Source organism: Pelophylax lessonae (assembly GCF_965119305.1).
Source record: "Pelophylax lessonae genome assembly, chromosome: 8".
NCBI lineage: Eukaryota > Metazoa > Chordata > Amphibia > Anura > Ranidae > Pelophylax > Pelophylax lessonae.
Genome location: NC_138775.1, coordinates 137035405 through 137051424, shown reverse-complemented (window position 1 = coordinate 137051424; position 16020 = coordinate 137035405).

Sequence of the window (16020 nt, the reverse complement as noted above, 5' to 3'; positions counted from 1 at the left end):
TTCTGTAAGTGTCCATGTTTTAATGTCATGCATGGATTTTATCTCTTCATCAGCAGCCTTTATCCATTTACTTGCTTCTTGTTCTGAAAACTGAGATATTTCTTCCCAGGTTGCAGGTTCGTTGATACTGGCAGTGCTTGCTTTGTATGAGAGACGTACAGGTGGTTTACCTTTGTTTTCTCTTGTTGAACGTCTCAGTTTTGTGTCTGAGCCTTCTTGTGTCTGCTCTTCAGTACTGGTAGAGTCTGCACTCACTTCAACTGTTTGTTCAGAAGTTACAGAGATGGGCTGGTCAATGTCTGTTTTCTCTTCTATTCTTGCTTCTACTGTTGTCATTACATTGTCTCTGAAATCTTCAACAAAAGTTATGCTGTTGCTAATGGTAACCTTGTCTGTTTTGGGATTAAGGATTCTGTAACCTTTGACATTGTCACTGTATCCAACGAAGATACCTTCAAATGCTCTGTTTTGGAGTTTGGTGCGTTTTTCTTCAGGTACGTAGATGAATGCTTTGCATCCAAATACTCTTAGGTGTTTTACATTTGGCTTCTCATTGTGCCAAAGTTCATATGGAGTTTTCTCTATTGTTCTGGAAAGAAGTCTGTTCTGCAAATATGTAGCTGTCATAGCTGCTTCACCCCAGTATTTTTGTGGTAGTCCAGAGTCTGTCAGCATACATCTGATCATTTCAGTCAGAGTTCTGTTCTTTCTTTCAGCTACTCCATTTTGTTCTGGTGTATATGGGACTGTCTTTTGATGTTCTATTCCATTCTGTTTTAAGTACTCTTGTATCTTATATCCTGTGAATTCACCTCCATTGTCACTCAGAAGTATGAGAGGCTTCCTCTGAAACTTGTTACTGGTCTTTATTATATAGTCTTGTAATTTGTGAAAAACGTCACTCTTGTTTTGCATTAGGTAGGTGACTGTGTATCTTGAATAGTCGTCTATGAAAGTCACTATGTACCTTTTGCCTCCAGGTGTAGGTGGGTTTAGGGGACCACACACGTCACTGTGAACTAAGTCAAGTGGTCTTGAAGCTCTCTTCTGACTGACTTTGGGAAGTGTTGCTCTTGTAGCTTTGGATTTAATGCAACATTCACACTTAACAGTAACTGAACAAGGGGATATTGTTAGATCCCTTGTCAGATTCCTCCTCTGTAGTTCCTGTATGCATTCTGGGTGTCTGTGACCTAGACGTCTGTGCCATATATGTATAGTACATAGTCTCACCTTTTCCTTCACTGTGTCGAGGTGATATAGATGATCATCCAGCTTGGCACTTGCTATTGTCTGGTTGCCGTTTAGGATTGAACACTTGTCACCTTGGAATTTCACAGTGAGTCCTCTGGCTGTCAGACGCTTCACAGATAAGAATGCATAGGGGGGGAGGTTTGCTACTTTAATTGATGCGCACAGTGGGAGTGCCGTGCGACTCCATCCCGGTTCAATTGTGAAGGAAAGGGGAGGTTGGGATTTTGAGTGAGAGGCGTGACCAGGCTGGCAGAGAACAATCGGCATGTTTATTGGTACATATAATTCAAATGACATATACAATGTTTTACAAAAAATTGTTGCATAATAGAAAAACAAATAAGTAGTCCCATGGTCCAATTGCATAGAGATCAACAGAGTGGGATTCCATATATGATGGAGTATTAAGGAGTATACATAGTATCGCAAATAGGGATTCCAAGTAGTAATAATATAGTAGTAGGATTAAGAACATCATAAGCTCTACACGTTTCGTGGCTCGAGCAGCCACGTGAAACAAAATAAATGAGGACCCAGCCAGAGACAAACAGAAAAGTAGGGGACAATGTAGATAACCAAAGGGTCTGGAACCAAAAGGAATGAGTTAGGAGGAAGTGAAAGGAAGTACTACCAGCAGGTGGAGCCCGGACTCCATAACAAGGTGCTCCGCATCCGCCAAGAGGCCGCCAGACAAGTGGACCCAGCGTCACGCTCAGTGCAAGAGAGAGACAGCCAGGGACGGAAGACGCCAACAGGCATGGCCGTCCCGTGTGTTGTCTCATATGCACTGAAGGAGGAAACCAGCCGCCGGCGCCATGGCGTCAAAATGACGCCATGAGTCGGCGTGGGGCGTGGCGCCGATGCGCAGCGGCCCACCCACTCGATCCTCCGTGCAATAGCAGAGAGGGAAAGGGAGAGCAGTCGATGCGCATCGCAGCTCCCAAGTGGAACAACAGCAGGTCAGCCACAACACCCATCCAATACATCAATAGCATTGCAAGACAAAAATGTAAAGACATAAACCAATGGTACAATATGGATGTAGTTATAGTCATAAAAAAGAGAGAGTACAAATATTATCCCCCATTTGGTCTAGGGGGATTGAGCCAGAACCAACAGCTGAGGCTAAGGGATTGAAAGCCAGGCTGGATGGTCATGGAAAGGTCAGTCACATATGTACCTGCCAGCTAAGGTCACGACTCTCCATCCCTAAATTTGAATGCATAGGGGGGGAGGTTTGGGACTTTAATTGAGGCGCACAGTGGGAGTGCCGTGCGACTCCATCCCGGTTCAATTGTGAAGGAAAGGGTGTAACGCTCCTGCGTTTTACGTATGATGTGGATTTTCAGCTGCAGAAATATTCCACTTCAGTAGTCATGTAGAGAAACGCTGAGACACCATTCCCAACTCTCAATGACTCATCCTGTGTGGATGATCTCAATTCAGCAAGTAAATACACACACTCAATAAGATGTTTCCTAGAGTGACTTATGTATATAGTAACACAGTGATGATAGGCTGAAGAGACAGGTTGGGTAGAGATGGTAGATGACAGACACTTGAAAGGAAATGTTCTTGAAAGTAAGATAGTAGCAGATGGGATGCAGATAGGTTTAGCAATCATGTATGGTAGTAGATGACAGAGTAGCAGGTGGACATACAAGAGAGATCAACCCAGTGCAAGAACAGGTGGTAGTAGGCTCAAGAGCTAGCAATCTTAGATAATGCAGATGTAGTAATAGTCCTTAGTATGCAGAGCTAGATAGTGTAAGCTTTAGTATAAAGGTTATAGAGGTTTCCCCTGTGGGGTACTTATCACTAATAGCAATGTAGCAGAGGAGAGGTTCGGCAAGAGCGGATGATCCGGTAGCGGGATACAGGGATCAGCGCAGCGTGGTTCCGACAGCGAGGTATGCTTGCAAGCATGTGAGCTTCAAGACAGGTTAGCATCAAGGCACAAAGCAGTTTGAACGAACACATGTGAGTGAGAGCCGGCGATCTAAATAGCCATCCAGTCCGGCGCTCAGTGATGACAGCATCAGTCTTAAAGGTGTATGCGCACCTTACCAAAAGAGAATGGTGGGGCGCATACACTTATGAAAGAGTAATTAGGGTACCCAAAGGTACCAGAACATTACAGTACCCCCCCTTAAGGCCGGCTCCTGAAGGCCTCTGGAGCTGGTTTGTCTGGGTACTTCGCATGAAAATTGCGGATTAATCTAGAGGCATGTATGTCAGAGGTGTTTAGCCAGGTGTCGTCTTGGGGCCCATAGTTCTTCCATCGAATCAAGTACTGAAGTCTTCCTCTGTGGATACGAGAATCCAGAATCTCTTTTATCTCATATTCTTCTCCACCTTCAACTTGTACAGGAGGAGGAGGAGGGATAGTAGGCCTTATTCCTTGGTCAGGAACATGGGGCTTCAGTAGCGACACATGGAAAATGGGATGTATTTTGAGGTCTATTGGCAATGTAAGCTGTACTGCAGCTTTTCCAATAAGTTTCTTGATTGGGAAAGGTCCCAAGAACAGAGGTCCAAGCTTTTTGCTAGGGATTTTCAGTCTTAAATTTTTTGTTGAGAGCCAAACGAGGTCCCCGATAGCGTACTGAGGAGAAGGTCTTCTGCGAAGATCATAGTACTTCTTTTGTTGACTATGAGCGTGTGCAATGGTAGTATTAAGCAAACCCAGAGAGTCCTTTATTTGGGTAAGATAGTCTGAAGCTACGGGGTTATTTGAAGGAAGGATGCGTGGTGGAAGAATAGAGGGATGAAACCCATAGTTCAAGTAGAACGGACTCTGCTTGGTCGTACTGTGGGTTGCGTTGTTGTAGGTAAATTCTGCCAGAGGGAGAAGATCCACCCAATCATCCTGTTGGTAAGAAGTGTAACAACGTAAATATTGCTCGATGCATTGGTTGACTCTTTCAGTCTGTCCGTTGGTCTGCGGATGGTAAGGAGAAGTGAGCTTCCGCTCGATCCGTAGTATGTGACATAGTTCTTGCCAGAACTTGGAAATAAATTGTGATCCACGGTCAGACAGAAGAGTTTGGGATACCATGTAACTTAAAGACATGTTTCATCAGGAGTTCTGCCGTTTGTTTGGACGAAGGTAGTCTGCGAATAGCAATGAAATGTGCCATTTTTGTCAGATGGTCCACTGACACTAAGATGGTATTAAATCCTTTGGAAGGAGGCAATTCCACTATAAAGTCCAAGGACACAACTTCCCATGGAGTTTGGGGTATTGGTAGACTGCATAGTAGACCGGATGTTCTCGTAGTGTCAATTTTGGACCTGGCACAGACATTGCATGAAGAGACGAATTTTTGTATAGATGTTTTCATGTCAAGCCACCAGAATTGCCTGGTAATCAGATTAAGAGTCTTTGTCATACCCATATGTCCTGCCATAGGCACATCATGCGATAATTCCAAGATCTTGGTGCGTATGGTAGGTGGTATGTAAAGTTTGTCGTTGTAGTAGAGGAAGCCTTCTGCATCAGTATTTAGTTGTGGTGGGGGTGAATCCAAACTTATACCATGCAAAACCTCTTCCTTCAAGGAACGGACAACTCCAATAATGCGTTTGTGAGGTATTATAGGAACGGAAGGGATTTCAAAGTAGTTTTCTTCAGTTAGTCGTGATAGTGCATCCGCCTTTTTGTTCTTATCTGCAGGTGTGTAGGTCACTAGGAAGTTAAACCTTAGAAAGAATAGTGACCATCGTACCTGTCGGTGCGAGAGAGTTTTGTTAGTCTGAAGATATTGGAGATTTTTATGGTCCGTGTATATAAGTATTGGTAATTGGGTGCCTTCGAGTAGATGTCGCCAATTCTCCAGAGCCAATTTTATAGCAAGCAGTTCCTTTTCACCCACGGGGTAATTTATCTCTGGACTGCTTAGGGATTTAGAAAAAAAGGCGACTGGATGAAGTGGTGAAGTGTGAGTTGGTTGTTGGGAGAGTATTGCTCCTACTGCCATGTTTGACGCATCTACTTCCAGAATGTATTGGAGGGATGGGTCTGGATGGCGTAGTATGGGAGCAGAAGTAAACCTTGTCTTTAACAGGTGAAAAGCTTTATTTGCTTCATCTGACCATTTGAATGGTTTTTTAATGCTAGTGAGCTGTGTGAGGGGTCTCACAATGGCAAAGAAGTTTCTAATGAACTTCCTGTAGAAATTCGAAAATCCAAGGAATCGCTGTAGCGCCTTGCATGTGGTTGGTGTAGGCCAATCCTGAATGCAGGATATCTTACTCATGTCCATCTCGATTCCTGTTTTGGATATGATGTAGCCTAGAAACAGTACCTCTTCTTTATGAAACAAGCATTTTTTTCAGTTTCACATAAAGGTTGTGTGCAAGCAATCTCGATAATACTAGTCTTACATGTCTTATGTGTTCAGACAGGGATCGTGAATATATAAGTATATCGTCCAGATATACCACAACACAGACATCTAGTAAGTCTCTGAAAATATTGTTTATAAATCGTTGAAAAACTGCAGGGGCGTTGCATAGCCCGAATGGCATTACAAGATATTCGAACAATCCGTATCTGGTTCTGAATGCAGTCTTCCACTCGTGTCCATCACGGATTCGAATGAGATTGTATGCTCCTTTCAGGTCCAATTTTGAAAAATAGGTAGCTCCACGCACCTGCTCAATGAGCTCAGGGATAAGCGGTAGAGGATAGCGATCTTTTATTGTAATAGCATTCAATTGCCTATAGTCGATGATAGGCCTGAGACTTGAGTCCTTATTGCGGACAAAAAAGAGTCCTGCTGCTGTGGAAGAAGTGGAAGGTCTAATAAAACCTTTTTCCAAATTCTCATCCAAATAGTCTTTGAGATGGGAAAGTTCATCCTGTGAAAGAGGATAAACATGACCGAACGGCAATTTGCTATTTGGGAGTAGATCAATGCTACAATCATAGTCTCGATGGGGAGGTAGTGCTTGAGCATTTTTCTCAAGAAAAACCTCAGAGAGATCCTGATAACATAGTGGTGCAATCTCATCTGTCACCACAGACAGGATCTTCCCGAAAGACGGGAGGTTACACGTACCCTCGCAATAGCAAGAGAGGAAGGTCAGGGTCCGTTCCTTCCAATCTATGGTTGGTTGATGTGTGTGCAACCAGGGAAGTCCCAAAACAATGGGAAAGTGGGGTGAAGGTATTAGATCGAAGGTAGTGGTCTCCATATGAGACCCGTTAGTAGTGACTAGGAGTGCCTGTGTCTGATCAGTGATCGGACCAGAGGATAAAGGAACACCGTTAATAAGACTCACTGAGACAGGTTTAAGTTTAGAAATAATAGGAACTTTATTTAAAGCAGCAAAACGTATGTCAATATAATTTCCACAAGATCCTGTGTCAATCATGGCCTTAGTAGTAATCCTGTTCTGGTCCCACTGTAATGTTAAGCAAACAGAAAGGTAAGGGTTAGTGATTGAAGTTGTCAATCCCCCTAGGAGGACATGTGAACACTCACCCTTCTTTTTGTAGACTAGGGGACAGACGTTTATCTTGTGATCCGGGGATGCACAGTACAAGCAGAGATTACCAGATCGTCTTCTGGCTCTTTCCATAGTTGATAGAGGTGGGCGTATGGTTCCTACCTCCATAGGAACGGGGTCAACGGCCGAAATCCGAGAAGAACTGGATAATGGCATTCCCATTTTCTCAGCCTTTCTTTCTCGTAGTCTTCTATCTATGGTGATACTGAGTTGTATCAATGCATCCAGGGTTTTTGGCAGATCCGCTCGGGCGAGCTCGTCTTTAACGGCCTCTGATAGGCCAAGCCTAAATTGGGATTTCAGAGATGCATCATTCCATTCTGAATCAAGGGTCCATCTCTTGAATTCTGCGACAAAGTCTTCTACAGGTCTCCCACCTTGTTTCAAGGATCTTAATTGAAGATCGGCAGTACTCTGCCTATTGGGATCATCATATAGGCTAGCGAGTTCTGCTAGGAACAAGGCATAGGAGTTGAGAAGCTGGTCGCTTTTCTCAAAAAGAGAGTCTGCCCAGGCCCGAGGATCGCCTGTTAGGTAAGAAATAATAGTACAAACCTTAATGTGATCAGTAAGGTAGGTACGGGGTTTTAGCAAGAAAAGTAACTCACATGCGTTTTTAAATTCGCGAAATTTTTTGCGATCGCCTGTAAATACCAAAGGAGGATTTATTTTGGGTTCAGGGGACTGAGCAGTGGTAAGTTGTGTCAGTCTAATTACCTGCTGCGACAGAGCCTGATTGTCTTCTTTTAATTCAGCAAGTGCGTGTATTAACGCAGGTACTTGCTGTTTTAATTGTGTCATCTGAGTGGTTATTTCTGCTGAATCCATTTGTGGTTCGTTCAATCTGTAACGCTCCTGCGTTTTACGTATGATGTGGATTTTCAGCTGCAGAAATATTCCACTTCAGTAGTCATGTATGACTCATCATGTGTGGATGATCTCAATTCAGCAAGTAAATACACACACTCAATAAGATGTTTCTTAGAGTGACTTATGTATATAGTAACACAGTGATGATAGGCTGAAGAGACAGGTTGGGTAGAGATGGTAGATGACAGACACTTGAAAGGAAATGTTCTTGAAAGTAAGATAGTAGCAGATGGGATGCAGATAGGTTTAGCAATCATGTATGGTAGTAGATGACAGAGTAGCAGGTGGACATACAAGAGAGATCAACCCAGTGCAAGAACAGGTGGTAGTAGGCTCAAGAGCTAGCAATCTTAGATAATGCAGATGTAGTAATAGTCCTTAGTATGCAGAGCTAGATAGTGTAAGCTTTAGTATAAAGGTTATAGAGGTTTCCCCTGTGGGGTACTTATCACTAATAGCAATGTAGCAGAGGAGAGGTTCGGCAAGAGTGGATGATCCGGTAGCGGGATACAGGGATCAGCGCAGCGTGGTTCCGACAGCGAGGTATGCTTGCAAGCATGTGAGCTTCAAGACAGGTTAGCATCAAGGCACAAAGCAGTTTGAACGAACACATGTGAGTGAGAGCCGTCGATCTAAATAGCCATCCAGTCCGGCGCTCAGTGATGACAGCATCAGTCTTAAAGGTGTATGCGCACCTTACCAAAAGAGAATGGTGGGGCGCATACACTTATGAAAGAGTAATTAGGGTACCCAAAGGTACCAGAACATTACAAAGGGGAGGTTGGGACTTTGAGTGAGAGGCGTGACCAGGCTGGCAGAGAACAATCGGCATGTTTATTGGTACATATAATTCAAATGACATATACAATGTTTTACAAAAAATTGTTGCATAATAGAAAAACAAATAAGTAGTCCCATGGTCCAATTGCATAGAGATCAACAGAGTGGGATTCCATATATGATGGAGTATTAAGGAGTATACATAGTATCGCAAATAGGGATTCCAAGTAGTAATAATATAGTAGTAGGATTAAGAACATCATAAGCTCTACGCGTTTCGTGGCCCGAATCGCCACTTCATCAGGAGCAGATGAACAAAATCTAAAAGGAAACATATAAGGAAATTGGCACAATGCTGATAATATGTATTGGAGAAGAGGGAGAGGGAAAAGGGGGCGAACCCCCATACATACCCATACTTGTATGAGGCTCAGATGGTAGTTGGAGGGGAGAGTGGAAGTGACCCCATGAAGTCTCACCGGGAGCTGAGGGCACACAAAGTCGGCGGGGCAGGCAGAGCAAGCCGCACACATGGTGAGTGTGGGCTGAGGTAGGTGTTGTAAGAGGATAAAGATATGTAGCAGCATAGAGGGATGTCTATCAAAAATATATATATGTAAATAATGTTGTTAGTAACATTGGGATAAAAAGTTATTAGAAGTACACCATAGTGCTGCTGCAGAATGAGATAAGAAGGAAAAGAAAAAAAAAAAGGTTGTATGTAATGATGTATATTGTATAATGTATATAGAATGAATAAGGAGTATGTGGTCCTATGATATAATGTAACATCATAAATAAGGAGTATATATATATACATATATGATCATGTACTGTAATATAGTATAATGCATAAAAAATGTAATGAATAATACATATTATATAGTATTTAGTATATATGAAATATTTGGTTATGGCATGAGTGAATGGGAGATATGTGACCGTGTATTAGATATAAAGTGTAAGTGGATAGGAAATGTGTAATAAAAAATATGGTCTAAACATGAGAAATAAAGTGTGTGTGGGGGTGTATGGGGGAAAATGATATGCGAGGATAAAAAATGTGGTGATGTGTTGTAGGGTGGCATAGTAAAAGAGAAGGTGAAGGTATACCGAAACCAAAAGGTGAGTGAGCAGCCACGTGAAACAAAATAAATGAGGACCCAGTCAGAGACAAACAGAAAAGTAGGGGACAATGTAGATAACCAAAGGGTCTGGAACCAAAAAGAATGAGTTAGGAGGAAGTGAAAGGAAGTACTACCAGCAGGTGGAGCCCAGACTCCATAACAAGGTGCTCCGCATCCGCCAAGAGGCCGCCAGACAAGTGGACCCAGCGTCACGCTCAGTGCAAGAGAGAGACAGCCAGGGACGGAAGATGCCAACAGGCATGGCCGTCTCGTGTGTTGTCTCATATGCACTGAAGGAGGAAACCAGCCGCCGGCGCCATGGCGTCAAAATGACGCCATGAGTCGGCGTGGGGCGTGGCGCCGATGCGCAGCGGCCCGCCCACCCGATCCTCCGTGCAATAGCAGAGAGGGAAAGGGAGAGCAGTCGATGCGCATCGCAGCTCCCGAGTGGAACAACAGCAGGTCAGCCATAACACCCATCCAATACATCAATAGCATTACAAGACAAAAATGTAAAGACATAAACCAATGGTACAATATGGATGTAGTTATAGTCATAAAAAAGAGAGAGTACAAATATTATCCCCCATTTGGTCTAGGGGGATTGAGCCAGAACCAACAGCTGAGGCTAAGGGATTGAAAGCCAGGCTGGATGGTCATGGAAAGGTCATCCACATATGTACCTGCCAGCTAAGGTCACGACTCTCCATCCCTAAATTTGAATGCATAGGGGGGGGAGGTTTGGGACTTTAATTGAGGCGCACAGTGGGAGTGCCGTGCGACTCCATCCCGGTTCAATTGTGAAGGAAAGGGGAGGTTGGGACTTTGAGAGAGCGGCGTGACCAGGCTGGCAGAGAACAATCGGCATGTTTATTGGTACATATGATTCAAATGACATATACAATGTTTTACAAAAAATTGTTGCATAATAGAAAAACAAATAAGTAGTCCCATGGTCCAATTGCATAGAGATCAACAGAGTGGGATTCCATATATGATGGAGTATTAAGGAGTATACATAGTATCGCAAATAGGGATTCCAAGTAGTAATAATATAGTAGTATACAACACATCACCACATTTTTTATCCTCGCATATCATTTTCACCCATACACCCCCACACACACTTTATTTCTCATGTTTAGACCATATTTTTTATTACACATTTCCTATCCACTTACACTTTATATCTAATACACGGTCACATATCTCCCATTCACTCATGCCATACCCAAATATTTCATATATACTAAATACTATATACTATATAATATGTATTATTCATTACATTTTTTATGCATTATACTATATTACAGTACATGATCATATATGTATCATATATATATACTCCTTATTTATGATGTTACATTATATCATAGGACCACATACTCCTTATTCATTCTATATACATTATACAATATACATCATTACATACAACCTTTTTTTTTTTTTCTTTTCCTTCTTATCTCATTCTGCAGCAGCACTATGGTGTACTTCTAATAACTTTTTATCCCAATGTTACTAACAACATCATTTACATATATATATTTTTGATAGACATCCCTCTATGCTGCTACATATCTTTATCCTCTTACAACACCTACCTCAGCCCACACTCACCATGTGTGCGGCTCGCTCTGCCTGCCCCGCCGACTTTGTGTGCCCTCAGCTCCCGGTGAGACTTCATGGGGTCACTTCCACTCTCCCCTCCAACTACCATCTGAGCCTCATACAAGTATGGGTATGTATGGGGGTTCGCCCCCTTTTCCCTCTCCCTCTTCTCCAATACATATTATCAGCATTGTGCCGATTTCCTTATATGTTTCCTTTTAGATTTTGTTCATCTTCTCCTGATGAAGTGGCGATTCGGGCCACGAAACGCGTAGAGCTTATGATGTTCTTAATCCTACTACTATATTATTACTACTTGGAATCCCTATTTGCGATACTATGTATACTCCTTAATACTCCATCATATATGGAATCCCACTCTGTTGATCTCTATGCAATTGGACCATGGGACTACTTATTTGTTTTTCTATTATGCAACAATTTTTTGTAAAACATTGTATATGTAATTTGAATTATATGTACCAATAAACATGCCGATTGTTCTCTGCCAGCCTGGTCACGCCTCTCACTCAAAGTCCCAACCTCCCCTTTCCTTCACAGATAAGAGTCCTCCTTCTAGATTAGGAACATAAAGCACATCTTTCACTGGTATGGCTAGGTTCTGTCCCGCATCATCGGGGCATACAATGGTTCCATGCCCATATCCTTCTGCATGTATTTTGCTTCCATCTGCAAGATAAATAGTTTCTTTGTTGTTCAGATCAAGTTCTGTGAAAAAACTTCTATCACTCGTCATGTGACTGGTTGCCCCCGAATCGATGCACCAGCCTTGACATTTATGGTTGCCTATCGCTTTTAATGTGGCATTCCAGTTTCCTTCCCATGGATCATTGATTGTGGCTTTGACCTTTTGTTTAGCATATGAGGGACGCTGTCTTCTTTGCTCTGCTTTCCATATCGTACAGTCTTTCTTTGTGTGTCCCTGTTTGTGACATCTGAAACACACTCTGGTCTCTTTCCTGTGTAACCTTGCGTCTGTAGCTTTAAGAGCGGTTCTGGTGTCGGTTTCTGTGGAGTCATGCACTAATTCCTTTCTTCTCTGATACTCATCTATGAGCCTGGTTTTTACAAATGCTAGTGTCAGATCTGTCTCAGGACGTGTCTTCAGTGCATTGATCAGTGCAGTATATGTTTCGGCCAAACTGCATAACAACATGGCTGCTGCGTGGCTGTCTGTTATATTCTCCCCGATTGATATGAGTTGCGCAATCACTTCCAGCATTGCGTTTATGTGCTCCTGCATGTCCTGTTCTCTGCCAAGTCTCATTCTGTAAAGTTTCCGCAGTAGAAACAGCTTGCTGTTTAAACTGGATCTTTAAAGCAGTCTATTAAGTCTGTCCCACATGCCTTTAGCTGTGTCCTCATGGCGTATATGTATGAGCTGATCATCCTCCACTAGTAAGCTTATGGTGGCCCGTGCCTGTCTGTTTTTCTTGTCCCAGTCCTGATTGCTGTCCTGTGGCCTCTCTGTGGTGGTAACCTCCCACAAGTCATCTCTAGATAATAGCATTTCCACTTTAAACGTCCATAGCTGATAATTGTCATTGTTCAGCTTGGCCACTTAGAGTTTAAGTTCTGAGTTTCCGGACATTTTTCCCTCCTTTATATATGAACAGTCTTACTTGTCTATAGGAGATATCACTGGAAACCTTCCTTATGTCGATCTCCGCATCAGTCACACTGTCTCCCATTCAAAGCTTTGTTCTGCCTGGGCCGCACCTGGTCATAAGACTTTATCCGGATCCTGGGCCCATAACCTGTTGCAGAGTGCGATCACTGGGTGCAGATTAGATTAGACATTGTGGAGTAAACAGGAACTGGCTTCTTTATTGGAACATAACACACTAATCAAAGATATCACCTTCTCATTTTGAGAAGAACAACAGACAGGAAGAGATAACCAACAAGTAAAGTGCAGTGTACAGGAAATACACATCAGAGAAAATGCATAGCATATCACTTAGCATTAGCGACATCTACTGTTCTATTTGTGAACTGCAGTTTATCGGATAAGCTAAAAGCTGTTGTATCTCCAACACCTGATCCCCAAACCATAGGGAAAAAAGGAGAGGCGTAACCACGCCTTTGTCCATAAAGTTCCTAATCTCAGTACCGCAAGGCTGTGCTCTAGGTAATATTTATGCTTAGTTAGCCTTGATCCCAATGCAGAAGTTTGACCAAATAGTAACTCCACCATATAACAGAGTCTGCGCATTCCTCCCCCCCCCCCCAAAAAAAGACCCAGCACTCATGATAGGAATTAATGTCTGTCACAATGTAAATAGCCACTCTCATATAGCCATGGCCTCTTGCGGAGTATACAGTTAGGATGAAAGCCAGCAAGGAGAAGGAAAAGTCATTCTAACAGAAGAAATTGTGCCCACTTCTCTGAATATCTAGCTAGCTCCAGTAGAAAGCGTTCGCAAGGGCCTCCCGCCCACACAGACTTACAAGGTATCCAGCCAGTCACTGACTTCTTGCAGGGAATCAAAGAACTTGGCCACCCCACGATAAGGGACCTTCAGTCTGCTAGGATAAAGCATACTGTATCCAATGTTTTTCTCCTTCAGACGGCGTCGCACCTCTGTAAATGATCTTCTTCTTTAAGTTTTGGCTGGGAAATCCAGGAAAAGCATACTCTTGGTATTTTCATAAGGAAGCTCTTGCCGATTTCTGGCCTCAGCCAGGATCATGTCCCGATCCATGAAATTCAGGAGCCTCACCAGAAATGGGCGTGGAGGGGCACCAGGTGGGGGCGCACCTGTTGGCACTCGGTGCGCCCTTTCCACGACATAAGTGGGTGGCATCTCCTGAATGCCTAAAAGCTGCTTAAAGAAGGCCTCCGCAAACTCCGCCGGTTTAGAGCCCTCAGCCCCCTCAGGAAGGCCCACCCCCTGGACATTATTCTGTCTCTGAGGGTTTTCTGCATCCTCCACTTAAAAGGATGCCACTTTTGACTGCAGGTCAGCTAGTTGGTGAGAACGTGAGCCACTGCACCCACACGATCCTCCACCTCCGTAAGCCTTCCTCTAAATTTGTTCATATCATGTCTAATCAGGGTGCATTCTGAGGCCACCTGTTCTATGCGCAGCATGAGGGCTGCTTTGCACCCTTCAATTGCTTCCAGGATCGACTTGGTAATGGCTTCCTGATCATGCTTCATTCCCGTTGGTGAGACAGGAGCAGAAGAAACCAGTGACTCACCTGCAGTCACCATGGAAGAGTCCGGAGTTTTCTGTGCATCCAAGGAGCTGCGGCCTAAGGAGCCATCCACAGGAAGTGACATGGCGACTGCCGGATCAGAGCTCAACCCCTTAGCAGAGCTCGGTGGCTTCAAAGCTTTTACGGGCTTCCCACGGCCCCTGGAAGTCATCTTCGGCTGCCCAGCACACTCCTGATGGTCCAAGCTACCAGAGGATGCATAATAGATGGGAGGATCTGTCTCACTACAGGAGAGAAGTGTCCGCCTGCACGTCCTTCCCGCTCACATCCCAGCCATGCCCCCCCGCGGCCCACCCTCTTAAACCATATCAGGCCACATGCCCTCAGCACAGAGAGATACTTTGCTGGAGGTGACCCCCTCTGGCAAAGTACCTTGCCCCCATGTTGTGGGTTGCCCCAAAACCCTGGCCCAGTGATTGTGGGTTGTGGGGTTGTGGGGGTGTGGGAAAGTTACTTATAAGAATCTGTAAGATTCAGATCCCGGCCCCCCATGTTGAAGAGCAAGGGGTATATAGTACCCTTACTCATTCACCAAAAAAATAGAATGTAACCTAGAAATAAACACACCAAAAGTCCTTTATTATAGAAGTAAAAAAAAAATGCTCCCGATGTACATCTACTGTACTGTCAATCCCGTCGACAAGCAATTTAGGTTTATGTCAATCACATTAAAAAAAAACACGATGCTTGGTTTCCCACCGACTGACCTCTCTCTACCGCTTAAGTAAAGAAAGGGCAGGGTCACCCGGTCACGTCATTGACTGTACATGGACACATTCATATTAGGTCAATGATGTTATAGGGATGGGGTTACCCAGTGGCATCATTGATCATATATGGATACATCTATATATATACTGTATATATATATATATATATATATATATATATATATATATATATATATATATATATATATATATACAGTATATAGATATAATCAATGACATCATCGGATGACCTCGCCCTTTTCTTTACTTAAGCAGCAGGGAGAAGTCAGTCAACGGAACCAAGCATTGACAGCAGTCAGGTGTTGGTGATTTCTTTTAACGTGCGGGTGGTGGCCATCGTTTATCGTGTTTGACGTCGCAAACTACTATTCTTTAATAAGAAGGACAAAGCAGATAACAAATCAAGAATTGTTACCTAGTATACTGCGCAGCATGCCCAATTTTAAAACATCTTGCGCAAATACTGGCACCTTTTTGAAATGGACTAGTCCATATCACAATTTATACCCGCTTAACCACTAGTGACCTTTAGACGAGCACCTTCTCTTAGGGACAAACTTGTTCAAAGAAAACTCCGACTCAACAGAACAGATACCTGTAAGTATACAGGAACATTTATGTGCGATGTTTGCAATCAGTGCAAATACATGGACACTAAAAAAATTATCGCTCTACCTAACGGCGAACAGTAAATCCATAGGGATTGTGTACCTCCTTTCTTGCGACTGTGGGTGCTATTATGTCGGGAAGACAAAACTTTAGTTTAGATACAGGATATCCAGACACATTAATAGTATACACAAAAGAGATCCTGAATTACCCCTTGGCAGACATAGTGCTGCAGTACATCCTGATAAAATACCCAATGTCAAATTTCTAGCACTGGATTA